The sequence below is a fragment of the Artemia franciscana genome, chromosome 1 (genome assembly GCF_032884065.1).
Source record: "Artemia franciscana chromosome 1, ASM3288406v1, whole genome shotgun sequence".
NCBI lineage: Eukaryota > Metazoa > Arthropoda > Branchiopoda > Anostraca > Artemiidae > Artemia > Artemia franciscana.
The window spans coordinates 6,471,829-6,492,157 of record NC_088863.1 but is presented as its reverse complement, the minus strand read 5'-3'; the positions used below and the strand labels follow the sequence as shown (position 1 = coordinate 6,492,157).

The 20,329-nt window shown below is 36.6% G+C and overlaps 1 non-coding gene across 1 annotated transcript; it reads left to right on the top strand.

The window, feature by feature from the left end:
* Positions 1-15,281: 15,281 nt before the first annotated feature.
* Trnaf-gaa (transfer RNA phenylalanine (anticodon GAA)) lies at positions 15,282-15,354 on the top strand. The gene has a single exon. It is a non-coding gene; the product is annotated as a tRNA-Phe (tRNA).
* The last annotated feature ends 4,975 nt before the right edge of the window (positions 15,355-20,329 follow it).

Here is a 20,329-nt window from a genome sequence, read left to right as displayed (position 1 = left end):
AGCACACAATGATGGCACCAGGTTTCTGACGAATACAAGATTGTGGAAATAAGAGATGTCTCATGGTCGGAGTATATTCTTGATTTGTTGATAAATTTTCTCTGTCTTTCACTTAGGCAATTCACATTGAGCTGATTGACCTTGTACTCAATCACCGAGTGCTGCAGAGTTTCTCCTATAGTGTGAAATGGCTAACATCTAAGCGTACTTGTTAGACGCATTTTGAATTAAAAACTTTGTGTGAAGACTATGCCACTTCTTATTTTATTTTGCAAGGAGTAATCTTAAAATTCTTAAAATAGAGTTTGGAATGACTTTAATAGTTTTGTAAGTCTTCCTCACGTACAATCTTTAAGTATTTTGGGACTCTTCTGAATCAGAAGAATAGTCTTGGTGATGGCTAATATTTTCTCTTCTTCATTTAAAATTCGAAGGAAGTTGTCAGACAGAAAAATTACCTTCGTAAAGTATAAAACAATCGTAATAAATTTCCAAAGAATTCTGGACTGTAGAAATAAGTGGTTCATATCACAAAGTTATCTTGTAATTCTGTTCTTATGTATCACCCTCAAGGATCTTATAAAGTCACGCACTTCCTGTTTCTACAGGTCACGTTGTTCGTAGCATTAAGTGCCTAGAACTGAAATCTTGTGAACTTGATGACGCTAATGTTTTTCATCTAAATGTTGATTGAAATGAACTAATTTAACATTTAGAGACATTTAAAAAATTAGTTTCATTACTTCTTTTGTACCAAATTCTTTTTTATGTGAGAGTGTTATTTAATTATAGTTTAAGCGTATTTAAAAGCGAAAACGCATAAATGATATTTATTACGTATTAGATTTAGGAAACTAGATTGAATTTGAAAAAAAAATCAATATTAATTCTTGGTAGTCTAAACAACAATTTTTGATTACTGTTTGACATTAATATGATAAAAGGGAAACTATAATAAAATATTTGGTTTAAAGTGCAGTCTTTAAACAAGTGCAGCCTAGAGACATCTTTAAGTGCAGTCTAAAGACGTTCTAGTCTTTAGAAGTTTTACAAGTGAGGTATCCCACTTTTCTTTGTAGATTAAAAAAGATTACACGAGAGGGACTAGTAGCCCTCCAATTACTTTCAACTCCAAATAAAGGCACTACGGCTGTGGAAATACCAAAGGCCTTGAGCATCATTTTCCAAAACGTTTAGAAAAACAAAAACTATTTTGGAAAATGTACCTCCCTGTATCTCTCAACTTTTTGGCTATCTCATGGTGTGACTCATATGACAACATTCGTGGTTGTAGAAGACTCTTGCACTTTATGCTTCTACGCTTTTTTACGACACTTCGCAATTTTCAGAGGACAAAAGCGCAAGGAGGCTGTCAAAAAAGAATGAATATTATTTTGTTTTTTGTATAGCTGTGTTCCCTGCTTTAGATGGTGGTCTGTCTGACTTAGGTCTCTTATTATCAGAACGATATAGTGTAATATAGCACAAGCAATTATAAGTTTAAAATGGTGAAATATTAGGCGAAATAAAATCACATTTGTTCTGTGAACTATTAATGACAGAAAGGCCTAGAATCAGGATTGACATATGAATTCAGAATAAGACATATAATTCTATTGACATAGAATCAGGACTGAGGATAATGTCAGCCAGTAAAAAAAAAGAAGCGAAACTGATAGAGGCAGATAATTCATCAGAGACTTCCACCGTCTTTAGTGCTCGAAAAAAGGAAAACTAATCTTTTGAATTAACTATAACTGAGCAGAAGAAAGACTGAATCAAATAAACCAAAACAACTAAGACTGACTAAATTAAAAACTATCCACTAACTAGAGTAGGCAAGAATTCACTGCTTAGCGATTGACTTAGCTTGTCTACTAACCTAATTTTCATTAAAAGTGGGGACAGACGATCTTAATTTAAACTGAGGAAAATTTTCATTTTAATCCTTTAATTTAAATTGTTGTAAATTGGGCCTAAAGGAATATATCCAGTATTTTTATTTAAAGCAGGGCTTGTATTTATGGATTCTTTTTAAATTTCAATTGCCTCCTAAAAGAATGTAGGAAGCCATTTGCTTCAAATATTTAAACTGCCTCATCAAAAGAACTACATGACCTGGATTTTCAACAATATGGAGGGCAAAAGCAGAATCAATATCCTTATTTTTGTTTTAAATTTCATATATCAGAAAAATTTTGTATTCATGCCATTTTTCAACACGAGAGGGTGTTTATCCCCCTCCCCCGGAAAATACCCCCATGGAATATCTCGCCCGTGGAATATTGCCCCCTATTTTACCCTTCGATAATTCTATGACTTTCATTAGAAGGGAAATGGAAATTTCTACTCTCCTGTTTAAGTCAGGGACAATCGTATTGCATTACCTATAGTAAAGGTAAAGACCCATAAGGGTTCAATGTGTTAATATTGTTTGTTGTAATGTATTGTCCATATATTTTTTCCCCAGAGGTACTTCATGTGAAAGAGGTGGTCGAACAAGCTTTGGAGGGGGATCAGTCAATTGGAAATAAAAAGTTCTTGTGCCTTTTCTAAGATTTATCCTGCTTTTCAACAAGTTGCTACCAAATGTGTTATTACTGACTACATTGTCCAAAAGAAATTCTTATTCTAGTTTAATGCTGTTGTTTCACACTGTTGTGTTTCTGCTGTTGTTTGAAAAATCTTCAGATAAATACAGAATTAGCTCTAAGGGAGAGGCGATGGGAGGGTGGAGGTGGAAGTTGATAGATAATTCTCTGGGGTGTATCCAGGAATTTTATTTAGGTTGGATGGGGGTGGTCTTCGGAACATGTACGGTCACCTGAATCAGAATCTAAGTCTGAAGGAGAGGAGCTAGATTTGCAAGCAAATCCTGTTGAAAACAGTCTTAATGACTGTGAAAGCAATTGAATGTTCCACTCTAATGATCCAGTTGCTTAGTTGATCAATGCAATCAGAGTGTTACAGATCTCTTTTTTAGTTGTATTCGCTACTTTTCTAAATAAATAAAAAATAGTATGTATATGATATGGGGAATATGGCTGAATACCGCTATTTAAATATGCAAAGCTGTTAAGGTAATATTTCTAAGGTTTAAACATAGAAAAAATGACTAATATGATTTTAATTCCAAATAATGGGAAATTTGATTGACTTTTAAATTTTTTTTTGTTCATTGTTTTTCCTTACAAAACGGATGTCCAAAATCAGGCACTGTCCAATTGCTGAGGTATTACCCTAGGCACACAATATTAACAAAGGGATAAACTAGACACTTAATTAAAGCGATTAAACTCTAGATGAAGAGGTATTACTTTTTTCAAGGCCAGGAGAATCAGAATCATTAAAAAATTCATTATAGCGGAGGAAAAATACGGTTTGACCTCGGGGAAATTGCAACAGATTTTTTTTTACATCAAAATGTTCAGAAAAATCGGCTTAATCACACAAAAAATCCCCCCCGAATCCCCCCCCCTTGACGGGGGTGGGGAAATCAAAATCTCTATTTGGACGTAATTTTGGGTTTAAGTGGTCGTTTTCTATCAAATCAAGCATGAAGAATCTGAATCCAACGTCAGAAATCAAGTTTTTCGCACCCTAGCATCAATTTTTACCTTCACGGAACGGGGGGGGGGAGGGATAAAGTACGCAGGTCATTAATTGCCGGATTCCTGTGGCTAAAGGATCATTTTATATCAAATAAAACACCATATTGCCAAATTTGAGGTCAAAAAGCAGGTTTTTTCAACTATTTACCTCATTTTCACCTCTAAGGGGCCTGTATTATGAGGGGTTGCTAAGTAAAACATCTTGAAAAACCACTTCTTTAATCGAAATCAAAACTTCAGATCAATCAGTCATACAAAGGAACGTTTAGAACTCCCCTTTACACTCCCCACAGGCAAAGCTGCAGGGAAAACCGGTCTGACGGCAATAGCATCTGAGGAAATCGCGCCCGCTGGTGCACTGGCACCACACTATCTTCAGTAGGTTCTCCGGTGCTGACGAAGCATCCGTCATTATGGGAAGATACATATTCCGTAACGAAGAGAGGCGCCAACCCCACTCTTCGGGCTTTAGTGAATCGGACGTCTCTTGCCACTTTATTATTTGCAAATAGCACCTGTAAAAGTGGTACTTTGCGGCAGCCAAAGTTGGCGGAAGCCGCTCTGTGTGAACGAAAGCAATTACACTTGCAAACCGCATTGTAAATGCTCGCACTCGAACATCCTTCAGGGTCTTCTCATTGCTTTTCCCTTTGTAGATGTGGAGCAAAGCAAACTCTCCAGCTTCTATGATCTCCTGGTGGTTGGATCCTGGTGTCATGAAGGTCTTGCAAGCATCTTTAAAATCCCATTTTTAAGTGACAAGGAAACCACTGCTGGTTTCCTTACGCCGTGAAGTCTAGATGTTGTATCGCAGCCAGATATTGCGTGGCAAACGAGTAGATTTTCTGCTGCATCAGTTCCTAGTTTGTTCTTAATCCTTTTTATGTCGTATACTCGTCGGTTATTTCCATGTGTGTCAGTCTGCATAAATATATCACATGCATCAAACTTGGCATGGTAGAGCAGAAGGACTAATAGGTCGGTATCATTCCCAATGAAAGTGGTCGACGAAGTTCCAGCGAAACTGACTGCTGTTCGTACAACTAAGACATCAGCATCATCCTGAGTGCGTAGAACTTTACATCCTGAGTTCGCCCACCTCTCGGCAAGTAGGTTGATGAAGCGTTGTTTGTTTTTGTGATTTCTCAGAAATTCTGTCTTACTTTTGACAATCTTCATGTTAGGAGAGAATTGATTCGTTGGACACGACAAGCCGTTGGTTCTCTTCAATTATGTGCAGTTTTTCGTCGTTGGTGTATCAGTGTAAGAGTCAAAAACTACCGCTGTTTGGCCGAAATTTCTTGTGACAAAATCTACGTAAGATCCTGCCACCTCAGAATATGTGGATCCGGCAGTCTAGGGCATTTTTTGGACTAGCCAACCACCATCCAAGACTCTCTGGGAAGTTGGCAATGTCACTGGGCCATCGAGCCCCTCAATTTTCATCAGTGCATTTGTTAGAGAGGCTTTGTCGGCTGTCCTCATCAGCTCGAACTAAAGAGCGATGGTGGAAAACTACAAAGCTCGAACGACAGAACCTCGTTCAAGTCAGAACCACTAGTGCTAGCCACTGCGGCAAGACGTTGTAAGATTAGAGCTGGGTCAACCATTACTCTTTCACTATCTATCACCACGGATGACCTCTCAGCCATAGTTACAGCTTTCTCCTTTCTCCTGGAAACATATTTGTCAATGTCTTTCACTTCCATATCCTTCGGAAGGGTTTCTCCCACAGATTTGGCATCGTCTACGCTTAAAGATGATGAAGCGTTGACAACAGTAACCACGCTCAACAGCTCTGAATCCTGCCTAAAGGGTTCTACGGGCTCAATGGATCGAACTATCTTTTCGATGTCCGCCAGATCTCTAGCTCTCCTCAAAGATAACGCTTCTGCGTGATTTTCAACAGTCAGATCCGTGAGGCCAATCAGGTTCTGCATGTGTTCGTTAACGAGAACCAAAGTAGGCATAGCAGATGTCCAAATTGTCTGCTGCAATTAAGACATGCCTCTACCTCTCTTCGGACCGCTACTCGTTTTCGTACTTCTCATTAACATTTGTTCGATCACCAAATCCGGAGAAAGTGCTGCCCAATAGTTGTCAGTTATTCCGGTGAACAGGTACTCCTGTAATGTTCTGTACTGCTCTGGGTTGTCTCTCCTCAACTGAAACGTGGACTGCACGAACATCCAAGTAGACTTCGTGTGAAGATTGTGTCCAAAGCAGCAAAGTAAGGAAGCGATTCCAACAGCGACTGTAGATACAGCTCAAGGTTGCCACTTTGTTCAGCTATCAGGTATTTTCCCAGGATCCCAAGTAGGTCCAGATACTGAAACCAAAGACGGACAGTTCTGGACTCAGATAATCGTTCTTTTGCACTTTGAATTATTTCATAGGTAAGCTCTATTGCTTCCGACACCTGCGCTTCGTTGATATTATCTCCTTCAAGGAGCGACTCGTACGCCTGTTTTGCCTTTTCAAGGGGTTCTGGTAGCATGGCATTGCCATCAAACACTCTGCTATCCATTTCTGATGATAAAAGGTTTGCATAAAGGGCTACCTCCAACAGACCAGGGCCTCCGACACCTGCGCTTCGTTGATATTATCTCCTTCAAGGAGCGACTCGTACGCCTGTTTTGCCTTTTCAAGGGGTTCTGGTAGCATGGCATTGCCATCAAACACTCTGCTATCCATTTCTGATGATAAAAGGTTTGCATAAAGGGCTACCTCCAACAGACCAGGGCCTCACACAGCACGAGAAACAACTTTGCCTTGTAACATACTAGGCACAGTTTTAGGCGCGTATACTTGATTTAGGAATTCCAAAAGTCGCGAGTCAGCCATAAGGAAGCCAATGGCTCCTAGAAAACTCATGCGTGTATGAAATCCACCTAGGACAATAATAGCATTTCTTAAAGCACTTGTGGCAGGCTCTGCATCGACGATACACTTCATCTTCCAGTAAACCAGTTGATCAAAGGTATTGACTAGAGTTTTTCCAGCTCGACTAGCGCGCTCGTTAGCATGCATAAGTGTAGAATAAACACAGGAGAAATCACTTGAGTTGTGGTTAATCATTGGCAAAAAACGAATATTCGACTTTCAAGGATGAGGTAGCTTTTGGTGTATTGACCACATAAAGGCCGACCACATCATGTATGAGCTTTTGAAAAAGCCAGAGATATGCCAGAATGTTTCACCTTTCCATTCATTTTCATGAGTGTCACCACTGTTTGTCAAGCAAACAAAAGTCCTTGGTGGCAGCTTGGTGGGTTTTTGGTGGGTGTAGAACGGGACGGTGCAGATTGACTTAATTTCATCTCTACTTACTTCTTTTCTTGGCACTGAAAGCTCCGTTCTCGCCAACTCAGGTGTAGACGCTTCAATAAGTCCCATTCCATGAAAGGTATTCAGGCCGTCGATAGTAGCAATATCATAATCGACGTCTCCTACATACTGAAAAAAATGTGCTTTCTCTTCGGACTCTTTCAACAACGTTTGATTTACTGCTGCACATCTCTCAATTTTTTTACCTCTGAGTACGAAGAGCAGAAGCCAAGATTGTACAGTGTGTCAATTAAAAATCAGGATGAGAAATGGTGATGCAGCTGTGAAGCTAGTCCCATTTGTACAGGAGACATTAAACCAAGTGGTCTGCATGCCTGCATTATAGCCTGACAAAAGACATTAGACGATGCGTGTCGACCCCTCGTCGATGAAAGCAGTAGACAAAGAGATGAGCAAACGAAGTTTAAACACTTCTCTACTTACAATATCTCGTTAAGAAATTAGTAGGAATCCTTCCTTGTCGTAATGGATTTGATTTCACTTCTTGTTATCTTTCCAACGACTTTGATCAGCTGAACCCTTTCTCTGTTTTCACTATCTGCTTTTTCCTCTTGGTGAAATTCTCGTGATATCCTGTCAACCGTATCTCTAAATGTTACGAGTGTCTCTTTCCCATTTGAATCGGAAACAACCACTTGTTCACCATGCTAAATGACTAGCAAATCCTTTGCTTAACGAAAGCTGTAGGCCAAACTATCACAGTCAATTTCAGAGAGAATACGAGCCATCTTTCTTAAAATGATTGTCAGAGGTACAGGGTCTTCACTGTTGGCATATCACCGAAGCACTTCTTCGAGAGCAGCTTTCCTTGCACTATCGCGCGGTCTTCCCTTCCGTTTCTTTTGTGGAGGCAAGTCACTCACTTCTCCTTGACCACAGATTTTTTGTGGAATCTCTTTTCCTGTCCTGAAGTTCACTGAGCATGTTTGATGACAAACGGCATCCTGTGCATCAAGGTCAGAAGCCTTTGAATTTATTTGACCAAGCGCTGTCATGGCCCAATGATCGTTCCTGCTCTTACATATTTCACTAATCGAGTAGTCAAAGCTATGAGTTCGTACTGTATAAGCTTCAGCGAATTCACGACTTGTGATCTTGCATAATTTCATTGCTTGACCACAGAATAGGCAGTTCTTCAAAAAATCAAAGTGTGGAGCTGAAGATCTGGTCGGGGGGGGGGGGGGGTCCAACCCGTTCTTTCAGCTGAAGTATCCTTTGAGCGATCTTTTCTCTGACGATCCGACGTCTATAGCAGAAGTTACGACGACACGTGGTGTGGACTTCATTTCCAGTCGTCACAGCTATGCTACTACCTCTTTCTTTGCTTGCATTATTCACGGCATCGGCTCCTTTCTCGGATAATATGGCAGTGTTTTCACCGGGTTTGATGCTGCTTTGGCATATCGAGCAGACCATTTTCTCTCCATTAACGGTTCTAGAAGAAAAAGAGACTGACTATTTCATAAAAGTTGTTTGTTCAGTAAATCCAGGCACAACCCAATCGGAATTCAGCCCATCGCCACCTAGAAGAACACAAACAGTTTGAAATTAGACTGTTCGAGACTCATATTCTAAGGCACCATTCCTAGCTTGATAGGAAACGGTGAATCAACTGACAAATGATCAAAATAACTAGTTCACGTAAGTCAACTTTCACAGCCGATTTAAGTAAGACGAGGTACTTGACCACGTAATTACAAGCTTTTAACTTCATTTTCGAACTCACCGCCATTGATTTAAAAGGAAACGACCAAATAATACAACAACCTTTTAATTTCGAGTTTTGCCCCCGCCCTTCCACCCTTTAAGGGTGGAAATGGACATTAGGGTACGGAAAAAAGAAAAATCTAAATTCAGATTTGGAGTCGGCATGCTTGATTTGATAGGAAATGACTATTCAAACTCAAAAATATTTATAAACACAAAAGTCGAATTTTTCCCCTTCAAGGGCAAATTTGGGATACTTGTGCAAGGGGGATTTGGGGAGATATTTTTTTGTATGATTAAACATTTTTTATGAACATTTTGGTGTAAAAAAATTCTGTTGTAATTTCCCCGAGGTTTGATCATTTTTATCCGTATATTTCCTACACTATCAAGTGCTGTAAGTGATGTTTAAAAGAAGTTCCTAACTGGTCTTGTAGCTACAGGGCAACTCTAAATAGCCAACTTTGCCCTTTATTCCCCAGGAAGTAAGCTATTTTACCTTATTTTTACCATTTTAACCAGATACATTTTCTATCTTAACTGCAGCTATGGTATACCCCTTGTCACTTTAATGTATTTGTCTGGTATACCGTACAAGGATATGATCTTCGCTAACGCTGTTCTGTCAGCTGGATCAGAGGCTTGCTCATAATCCTTAAGACTAAGGACTAAAGGTGTTTAATGACTCAGACACTTCTCAATTATTAAACTAGAAGTGAGAATTTGGTCGACACTAGCCTTCCCAAAACCTCACTTTTCTTCTCCTAAAACTTTGTCTACAGCATCTCTCAGTCTAAAAAGTATCATCATACTAAGTGATTTGTTACATACAGAAGTCACTCCAACCCTTAAAATTACGAAACTCATTCTTGTCACCTTTCTTGTACAGGTTTTAATTAGGGCTTTCCTATAATCACTGGGTGCTTCTCCTTTGTCAAAAATCATATTCATAATCTTCAATAACTAATTTTTAGCCTATTTGGAATCATATCTAAGAAACTGATTTATCACACTATCAACACATGAGGCCTTATTACCTTTTAATCCTTGCTTTTCCTGCTTTTTGAGAGATATGCCAGAATGTTTCACCTTTCCATTCATTCATGCACCCAATCACTGGTTGCTTCTCCTTTGTCAAAAATCATATTCATTATCTTCAATAACTAATTTTTAGCCTATTTGGAATCATATCTAAGAAACTGATTTATCACACTATCAACACATGAGGCCTTATTACCTTTTAATCCTTTTGGTACTGTCACTAATCTTTCCCCACAAAATAAATCTTTCTTCACATCCGAAGTGTCAAAGACTTTTTCATTTCCCTCATTGTCTTTTCTTATATGTCTATCCTGCCCATTTCTTCCTGCCTTTTCTTATATGTCTATGTTCTGCCCATCTCTCTTAAACCATTTCCTTACCACTAATTTTGGCCCCGTTCCTATCTTTAACTTTAACAAGTCCCTCTCATCGACTACTCCCTCTGTATTTATTAACACGTCACTCCAATATTTTACTATTATGCTGTCTAGCTGCGTCTTGGCGCACTGGCGTGAAAATTCTGTGTCTAATGGGCACGGGTTCAGTCCCAGTTGTGACCAATTATTTAGTTTGGGACGGGGGTCAGTGGCGTGACTCTGTAAGCTCAGCCAGAGTCGACCCAGCTCTAAATATGCACCTGGAGAGATCAGGGGAAGATAAACAGGAAAGGTGTGGGAAAGCACAGGATGGTTGGCCCCCAACCCCCAATTGCATTTCCTGGCTGAAGGGCCACGAAACGGAGATCAGCACCGCCGGTTTGGACCTTAAGGGTCTAGTGGCACCTTACCTACTTTTTTTACTTACTTTTAGCTGCGTCTTCCAGATCCTTGGCAATTTGGTAAATGGACTCCACTTCATACCTCCTTAGTTCATATTTTAATGCCTTCTCCACTTTGTTTATATTTCTCTTATTTTCGTGTGATCTTTCCCTCGGATAATTCTCGTACAAATCCCTTAATCTCTCTAGTAAACGTAAAGAACTTGACTAATGCTCCTAGCTGCGTTATTAACTTTCTTCCTTAAAACACCATCAGCAATTTTACAAATTAATTTTCTAAAATTATTCTATCTATCTTCTAGATTGTCAAATTTTAAACTCTCTAGTTGATTATTCAACTGTTTCTGGAAAGTTTCTCTCAAATTCTCATCCTAGAGTCTACCAACGTCATAAGTTCCCCAAAGGTAATTACTCGTCCCAAATTTCAGCTTTAAATTAACCCTAAGCACTACTATATGCTGATCTTTACTTTTAAGAATGAATACACAAGAAAGTAATAACTCATTTTTTTTTAAATTCATTAACGACCAACCATGTTTCATTGCATATACCTTCTGAAGTATTTAAAGTACGTATTAGCATGATTACCGTTTATTCTTTAAATTTAAGGCATAGGGTGGCAAATGAGCAAAATAAATTAAATTCAGGAATTCTGGTGTGAATTCAAATCCTTCGAAGTTATTCCTTCACAGGCGCAAAAATGAAACATTCCTTCATTCTATTTTAGTTTTAATTTTCCCTTCTAACAAAAATTTTCGGTACACCACATTTTGTCGGTAATTCAATGTGATTTTGACTGTTGCTTGTTCCATGACTTTTTAGTCATCTTTTGGAAGTCATTCGGTATATTTTGTAATTTTGATTTCCACATAGATACCAAAACGATTTTGCCACCACTGGGAGAGAAAGGAAGAAAATTGCTCTTTAAATTCCAATGAGACGTCATTTAGATGAAATATATTTTTTCAGAACGTAGGGCTCTAGACATGTTTTTCCGAAGTCGCGACATTAAAACTTAAAACGAACAGAAATCACTCCGTGTATAAAAGGGGCTGTTTCCTCCTCAACGTCCAGCTCTTTACGCTAAAGTTATTTACTGTTTTATAAAATATGATTGAGAGAAAGAGTCAAACTTTAGCGTAAGAGCGTGACGTTGAGGAGGGAACAGCCCCTTTCATACACGGGGTAATTTCTGGTCGTTTCAAGTTTTAATGTCGCTCCTTACTTTCAGTTAAAAAAACTTGTTTTCTTTTTAATTTAATTGTTAATATGGGAACATATTTTAAGGCTTCATTTAAATAAGCTTATTCACTTAATACATCTAAAAATTATGCTCAGTGATATATAATTGTACATCAAGTATTATGAGGGACAAGTTAACGGGGGAGTTTGTTTATACAGGGTTGGGGGAATAATTTGTCTAGAGTGTATTGCAATGCCCAAATTTAACATCTCTCGGGAGCCTTCCAAAAGAAAATCAAACAGTTCGTGGTAACAAACTGTAGTAAGGAGTGACCTGGCTCAATAGTAACAGAAACTCTAAAAAACGGAATATTTATACCAATAGTTACATCAAAAGAATCGCATTTAATGCTGAGTTTAAATATATAAGTCTCATCAGGTTTAGTCTTACCCATCAAAAGTTACGAGCCTGAGAAAATTTGCCTTTTTAGAAAATAGGGGGAAACACCCCTTAAAAGTCATAGAATCTTAACGAAAATCACACCATCAGATTCAGCGTATCAGAGAAACCCACTGTAGAAGTTTTAATGTTTTAATGTCGCTCCTTACTTTCAGTTAAAACAAACTTTTTTTTTTATTTAATTTACATACAGTAATTGTTATTGGGAAGTGTACAGACGTTTTCAGGGGGATTTTTTTGGTTGGGAGGAGGGAGTTGAGGGGAGGGGGCTATTTGGGAGGATCTTTCCTTGGATGAATATGTCATGGGGCAAGATAAATTCAATGAAAAGGGCGCAGGATTTTCTAGCATTACTATAAAAAAAAACAATGAAAAAATAAGCATTAAAAAGTTTTTTCAATTGAAAATAAGGAGTAGCATTAAAACTTAAAACAAAAAGAGATTATTACGAATAGGAGGGGTTCTTCTCCTCCTAAATACCTCGCTCTTTATGCTAAACTATCTTTTGTAATTTCAACTATTTATTCGACGGCCTTTCTGATTCAGGGGTCATTCTCAAAGAATTGGGACAAAACTTAAGCTTTAGTGTAAAGAGCGAGGTATTAACGAGGGGACAAACCCCCTCATATACGTAATACAAATATAAGAATATAGAAGTTTGTTACGTAAGTTAATTGTTAAATTACGTATATTTTTTACTAATAAAAATGTTCGTTAAAAATTAAAAGTTCTAGTTGCCTTTTTAAGTAACCGAAAAATTGGAGGGCAACTAGGCCTCCTTTCCCACCCCTTATTTCTCCAAACCGTCTGATCCAAACTAAGAGAAAGACATTTAGCCAAAAAAAGAACTAATAAGCACATTTTATTTTAACAATTTATGTGCAGAGAGCCAAAATCAAACATGCATTAATTCAAAAACGCTCAGAAATTAAATTAAAAAAACTAGTTTTTTTAACTGAAAGTAAGGAGCGACATTAAAACTTAAAACGAACAGAAATTACTCCGTGTATGAAAGGGGATGTTCCCTTCTCAACGCCCCGCTCTTTATGCTAATTTTTTTACTGTTTAATAAAGTAGAAATGAGAGAAAGAGTCAAACTTCAGCGTATAGAGTGGGACGCTGAGGAAGGAACAGCCCTTTTTATACTCGGAGTAATTTCGGTTCGTTTTAAGTTTTAATGTCGCTTCTTACTTTCAGTTAAAAAAACTAGTTTTTTAATTTAATTATCCACAGGTTCAATGCCGGTTTTCTAAACGAGAAAGGGTATAAACCTAGATTAGGAACTATTATAAAGGAATTATGTTAAGAAAATATTTCTTAATTCCCAATATGCAAAATTTGTGACTGGATATCCTCTATACTTTATCTTTTCCCCTCTTAATGTGCAAATATATAGCCCAATTTGTATATATTTCCCATGTATTTCCCATGCCACGCAATCGAAACGAGAACGACTCTTGTTTAAACCCGTGTAACCGTAAATTTAATCAACTATGACCAAATCAAGAAACGGAAAAACACATTGGAAATAAATATTTTAGACAAAAATCGCTGTATTTAGGGGTGGGGGTAAAGTTCAGTAGAGCTACAGTCAAAACGTGAACTACTCTGCATATTAATATCCCTCCTTTAATATCGCATTTACAACTATTTTTTCAAATGTGTTTGTGTTGTTCTGTCGTGCCGGACAGTTTCTCGTGTGGCACAGTTATTTCTATTTAAAAAAGGGGGAAAGATCCATTTTCATGTTCATTTTATCGTCCTATCCCTGTTTCTTGTACCTTAAGTAAAGTCCTTCAGTATTTACTTCTCCCTTCTATAACAGATAATATAAATTTTTGAGTTAACCAGTTTGGTTTTCAGCGTGGTCTGGGATGTCAGCATGCCCATAAAGTTCTTTCTACTCTGCTTTCTGATGCTTCCGGGAAGGGCTATGATCTGTATTTTTGTTCTTTATATCTATCTAAGGCTTTTGATTCTATAGTTCACTCCAAAGCCCAGTTTTCTTTGCTTAAATGTGGAGTGAATGTTTCTATTGTTTCTTTATTGAAATTTTGGTATGGTCATTCTTTCTTTCATGTTAAATCTTCTCCTTCTGATCCTTCTATGTTAAAGATCTCCGTAAGACAAGGTGTGAGACAAGGTGGAGTTTTATCTTCATCAATTTTCAAAATTTGTATTGCTGATATTTTAAATAGTCTTCCAACAACTTACCTTTTAGGTAGTTCAAATGTCTTATATCTTGCTTATGCACACGATATTCTTCTCATTAGTAGAACTAAATCTGGGCTTTCGGCTTCTGTTCGTTCTATCTCTACTGCTTTCTCGAATGTAGGTCTAACCCATAGCCCTGATAAATGTGAATTACTTCATTTTGGTCCTTCTCCTAACCAATCTTCTAGACTTAATTGTTCTGAATTTAGCGTTCCGTGCGTTACTTCTTTAAGGTGGTTGAGCATTACCCTTACTAACAATTTGGCCTCTTTTCGTAATAAAATCGTTTCTGATGCTAAGGTTAAACTTCAAGTGGGTTATTCTAAAATTATTGCGAACAGGGGGAAATACAATCGCAAAGCCCTTTCACAAATTTATTCTTGCTTTTGTGATCACTCGGTTTTATATCTTTCTGGATTGTATCCTGTTTTAAAAAGAAAAGATTTAAAGGCTCTCAAGTCATCTTATTTTCGTTTCCTCCGTTTTTTGTTGTATCTTCCTCCCTGGTACAAGAACAGTGATATAGTAACATATTTTGGGGCTCCAGATTTATTAAATAAACTTAAAGTGCTACACCAGAAATTATCCGACTCGATACATTTTACTATTAACCCCTTTCATGATCTTCTAAAATGTTTTCTACAGTAATTTAATGTGTTATCTGAAGTTTTTTTTTTTTTTTTTTTTTTTTTTTTTTTCTGTGTGTTTGTTTTTATACTCTGCTGTTTCAAGTGGGTCACAAATAAGTTATTATTATTATTATTATTATTATGGAGTACGGATTATTTTCTTGACATGTCTCCTTTTCAATAGACCCTTCATCTATGCTTACACCAACGAAGAAAAAAAAAACTTTTCCCAAATCATATGACTCCCGGCGCTCCGTTTTTCTGCTTCTGAATTGACTTATAACATTGAGCGCCAAACTCAAATCTATCATGCCGAAATAGCTCAGTTGGGAGAGCGTTAGACTGAAGATCTAAAGGTCCCTGGTTCGATCCCGGGTTTCGGCATCTTTTTACTTAAATTGCTTCTATGTCGTTTTGTCCTAGACTCTGAAAAATATTAAAATTAAGTAGAACGGCCTAGTGAATAGTATTCCAATAGCAGAAATAATTCATGTTTTGAGAATTTTGTAAGAATAATAAGTCTTTCTCTTGAAATATCAGTAACAAGCCGATTTCATTTTTAAGAGAAAAATGACTAAATTCCATTTACGACAACCGATTTCAAATCAAAGTTGCCTCATTATTTTTGAATTTGAGTTGCACACGTTTGGATATAATCAAAAATAATTATAATGGGTCTAGTTTTTGATGATCTTTGTTTTTTATTATACTGGTCTTAGATATTGAAATAAAAAATATATAAAAAACATCTTGCCATATTTGCATGATTGGTACTTGTCAATTATTCAGAACACACTTAAGAATTAGGTTCGTAGATATGTAAAAACCAGTTTCTTAACCACAAAGACAAATATTTGCATATTAGGGGGTGGGGGGGGGGTTAAAGTATTTAGATAGTGTCAAATTAGTAAAAAAAATTACTTCATAATATGCAGAGTAATTTTAGCTAACGTATTTTGAATGCAGACCCGCTATACTTTGCTTCACCCCCCTCTAATGTGTAAATATACAGCCCAAACTCTATAAGTTCAATGCATTCTGTCACCCGTCACTTAACATTCAGATCAAAATTTGGAGTATTATTCAGCCAGTAACGCATAATCCTTAATTTCACTAAACATAAGCACAAGGACATCAATTAAAAAACTACTTTACCAAGTTAAACGACCTCCGTTGACCAAACACGTACGCAGGGGTGGATTTTGGGTCCTTTCCGTCCCAGAAATCCAAAAGTTTTTTCAAAATTTCAGGTATTTCTTACTTAAATTATTGAATAATATTTATTTTCTATGATTTTATTTCTTCCCACAAGAAATGTCCTGCGTACGTGCTTGCCATGAAGGATAAGTAAGTTTATGGTGGTAACAAAGGATGGATCATAATTGGTCTGAGCTCTAGGATACGAGCTTGAACCTGAGTACGGGGCTCAGGGTTCAATACCAGTTGCCGCAGGGCTGAGTGAAGAAACTTTGTTATTCCATAGACTAGAAAGTTAAGAAAAAATGATTTCGGAAATCTAATGTTAAGGCTCGGCGAGTGATATCATCCTGCTTAAAAAAAAATAAATCGATATGAAAATGGGTATTAGAATATTTTTCTTAATTCAATATAAAATATCTGTATAAATTTAATTAGAAACTATTTCCTGGATTTTACAGTATTATTCAGTTAGGCATTCGACTGGGTGGCTATTCACAGAAAGGACAGACCAGGTATCCCCCCACAATTTTTTATTTAATTATTTATTTGATCAAAAGCCTTAAAAAATGAAAATCGATAACAAATTACGTTCGTATTAGCAGTTGCTTTAGCACCGGTTAAAGTGGGCGAGCTATTTTCTATGGAATACTCCAATGGCAATAGCCGACTCCAACACCCCATATCCCACGACCCAACATTGTCCTAAACTATACCTTAAACCCATTAACTGATTCTGAAAGTTTGGCAGAAAGAGACAAAGCTGCTGTATCCTGTTTTCTGAAGAGCTGGTACAAGATTTTAACAGATGGTAGTCAACCATACGGAGTATTCTGGATGCCCGGTAAGGTATTCGTGCATAGTCTACGGACAATTGAAAATATTTGTGGTTAAAATATGCCTATCTAACCAGTTTTCAGACAGTTTTTAAATGTATTTTCGTGTTTGTATTAAGTATCCACGGAAAAAAGTGTCATCTTCGATTATTTAACTTAAACATTATCGTAATCTATTATCTTTCTCTTTAAAAGTGTAGGCCCAGCTATCGACTATCAAATAACAGTTAATGATGGGAGTCAACCACACGGAGTATTCTGGATGCCTGGTGAAGCATTCGTGTCTGGTTCCATAATAAGCACAAACGTTGTGTTCTCGCTTTCGTACTTTGCCATAAAAAATAATAAAGAATGACAAACGAGTCTGAAAGAAAACATTACATTGTTAAAATATAAGGATCACGAAATACTTTGAAGTAGAGGAACTTCAATAGTCACCTATGCTTGAAAATGACCTTGTTTCATTTTACTCGAGTTTACAAAAGAGAAAACCCTTAAAATGTATTTTTTCGACATTTAATCTTAAAGGAAGCCTAATTGGTTCCTGTGTATAATTAAATTTATTTAATTTTATTAAATCCCTCACTTTTTACTCTATTTTTGCAGTTTGGAAAAGCTACTTATTCCGATTCAACGGCTATTGTGTCTCAGTTGTTGTTCTTAAATAATTGGTTCAAAAAGTCAAACTATAACGTAAAGAGTGAGGGGCTAATGAGCATTGCTCTTTACTTTGAGCTGGAAAACTTGCATTTCTTATTTGGGTTCTGGCCAATTTTCAAATGATGCCCAATCCTAACCAAAATATTATGAGGGGCCCCGGTCTCATAAACCAATATTGTGCCGTAAAATTGCTTATATAAAATATTGCAAATGTATTGGTAGCGTCCCACCCCTTCAGTTTTCCTGTTTAAGGATTAAAACGTTGGATTGTAATTTAAATTTTGGATAAATTTTAAAATCTAGAACAAATTTTCGACGAAGAGTAGTTTTGTTGAATAAGTCCTTAATAATATTTTTGCTACAGAATTTAGTACGGATGGAAATGGGCATTATTACTCATATGGATGAAAATTCTGCCTAACTTTTGATTGTTCACGTGACTAAAACCATTGCCGCCTCTACAATAGGATCCTCTGAAGTTTAAATACATTGAAACATTGTCTATGAATGGAATAAGAGGAAGATTACAAATTAAAATCGTTGAAAAACAAAGGTATTGGTGGTACTTGCCCCCCCTCCAAAAAAAGTACTTGGGACGTTCATAATGCCCTATCCTGCCCTTTCCAGCTCTGTGCTGGTAAGTACATAAATTGAATAAATTATTCCACATAGAAAAGCAGTGTCACCATGAGAGGGGCACTTTTACCCTTCTCCTTTCAAGAATCAATAACAAAGGTATGGACCCTAAATATTCCCAAAATTCAAGAAGGACTAGATATCAGTTCCCCTCCCCCTTCTCTATATTTACTGGAAGGCAAACTGAGAGTTAAGATATTAGCAATGGTGGGTAAATGGGTACTGGATGGACGTTTGAGGTTCTAAAGATCTTCTATGAATACAAGGGATATATAATTTGCATAACCGGTTTACCTAACAACTAGATTTGGTCAATAACCTTTCGTAGCAACCAGACTACCTATACTACAAAGGATACATCATTTGCATATTCACAGGAGAACCTCTTTTGCATATACCAGCCGGTACATGCTAAATATTCAGTAATCCCATGACAGATCTATGAATAAATTTTTATCTGGGTTGAATGGAACTGGTTTATATTTCTATAAGTTTCCTACACTGAGTGAATGTAAAGCGGGGATTTAAAATGGATTATATTAAAAGGCGTTGAGAATAGAATTTTAATACTATTTAAATAAATAAATAAAAAATAAATATAAAATCGAAAATAAATAAACAAATAGAAAAAACGAAGTAAAAAAATGTCACAACAAAATCGTTTAAAAAAATCATGAGTGGGACATGTATACCATTTTCATTTTGTATTAATTGCATATCAGCTATAGTGAGAGGGGTTGAGTAATTGTTTAGGTTACGGTTAGGGTAGATTCCTAAAAAGAACATTTTAATGGACGAACTGCTTACTCTTCATGAGGTTTCAGTTAAATGTTGAAAGAAGTAGTGTGGGGGTAAGAATAAAATAGATTTTTTCTCTATACAGCTAAAAAGTTACCCTCCCGTATCTACCAGCACAGAGGTCGAAAAGGCAAGGCAGGTGATCATCAGCTCCGCCAGGAAACGTCTTTGGGATGGCAAATACTGCTAGTAACTTAGTTTTCAGCAATTTTAAATGATACAATTATGAGCGTACAGTTACTGATTTACACATTTTAAAAGCAATTAATCAGGGACTTAGGACCCGATACCTCAAATCATATCTTGATTAGGCCTGGGTATAATTTAGGAAAAAATATGAAATTAAATGATAAAAGAGCTTTTCAAATGAAAGCAAGGAGCAGATTTGAAACATGTTTGAAGAGATTTGTGTTTATATGAAGGAGACTGTCTCCTTCTTAGCTCTTAACTCTTTACTGTGAAGTTTGGCTTTTTTCCAATTTTTAAAAGAAAATTTCCAATTGGAAAGATAAGATTTTTCAAAGCACTAAAAAAGTTTTAGAGTTTATGTACCGATATATAAATATATATATATATATATGTATATATATATATATATATATATATATATATATATATATATATATATATATATATATATATATATATATATATATATATATTAGCCACATGGTAAAGATGAATTCCATAATTGTTTAGTTCATTCAGGTTTTTTTACAATGTGTTAATATTTGTGATTTGGTAAAATTTTTAATATTTAGTTTACCTATTGTTGCTAAAGGGAGGGATATATTAACAGGATAAGCTTGTTTTGGTTTTACTTGGTTGTTTTACATTTGCTGTTTTTTTTCTTTCATAGGCATGTATTTTGGGGGTGATACCTGACGCGGGGATGCCATGGATATTCTGTGGTAGCCACAACACTGTGCTGGGTAGAGAATTTAGAGTGGCGAAACCCTATATAGCCCAGTGTATTCTCCTGATGAGCCCTTATGTTGGGTGTTGCCTCTGAATTATTTGTCTATATTATTTTTTCTATTGTTTGGTAAATGACGACTTATACTTATTGGCGACATGACTGCCTGTCCATGGATTATTCTTTATGGTTGATTGTGTGTGGCTATGCTGTTTGACCTATGTGATTGTATGGATGAGTAGGGTTAAGGCCTCATTCAAGTGCTGGTCTATATTAATCACTAATTTAGGAAAACAGTCTTCCTTTTCTCCTTCTG